Here is a 550-nt window from a genome sequence, read left to right as displayed (position 1 = left end):
ATTGGTAACAGCTCAGTAGAGGTTAATCGCAAATAGAAGTTGAGCGCAGCTGGCAGGGTAGGTGAAGAGAGCTCAATAGATGCACCTGGCGAGCGGGAAGAGGTTTTCGGAGGTGAAAAGCTACAAAACACATGTCCAGTTCATAACATCACCCAAAGCAGGAGCTAAGGGAGCTCTGCAGACTCGGACTCCAGTCGATCCAGTTCGCATGTTTGCAAGCATTCTATTCATTTACACTTGCGTCCTTCAACAGGTAGCACCAATTACAGCCCTCAAAGCACCGCCGGGGTGTACTGGCCAAAATTGCTGTCAATCAAATACCTCACCTACTTTTCTAAATTCTCCCCTCCCCCTTTCATTGGCTTTTTCTCCGGCCTATCCTCTAATTTCTTCCGCGCCTGGAGACTACGGAACTTGGCGATTCGGAGCATAGGATTGGCGGCAAGGCGGCTCCGGCCCTTTGACGTCCCAGACCGCTCCACCCTTCTCCCCGCCCGCGCGGCCGAGGAGGGGGGGCGGGGCGAAAGAGGGGCCGTATCGGGGCGGGGCT

This window comes from Marmota marmota, unplaced genomic scaffold (genome assembly GCF_001458135.2).
Source record: "Marmota marmota marmota unplaced genomic scaffold, marMar, whole genome shotgun sequence".
Lineage (NCBI taxonomy): Eukaryota > Metazoa > Chordata > Mammalia > Rodentia > Sciuridae > Marmota > Marmota marmota.
This window is presented reverse-complemented; position numbering follows the sequence as displayed.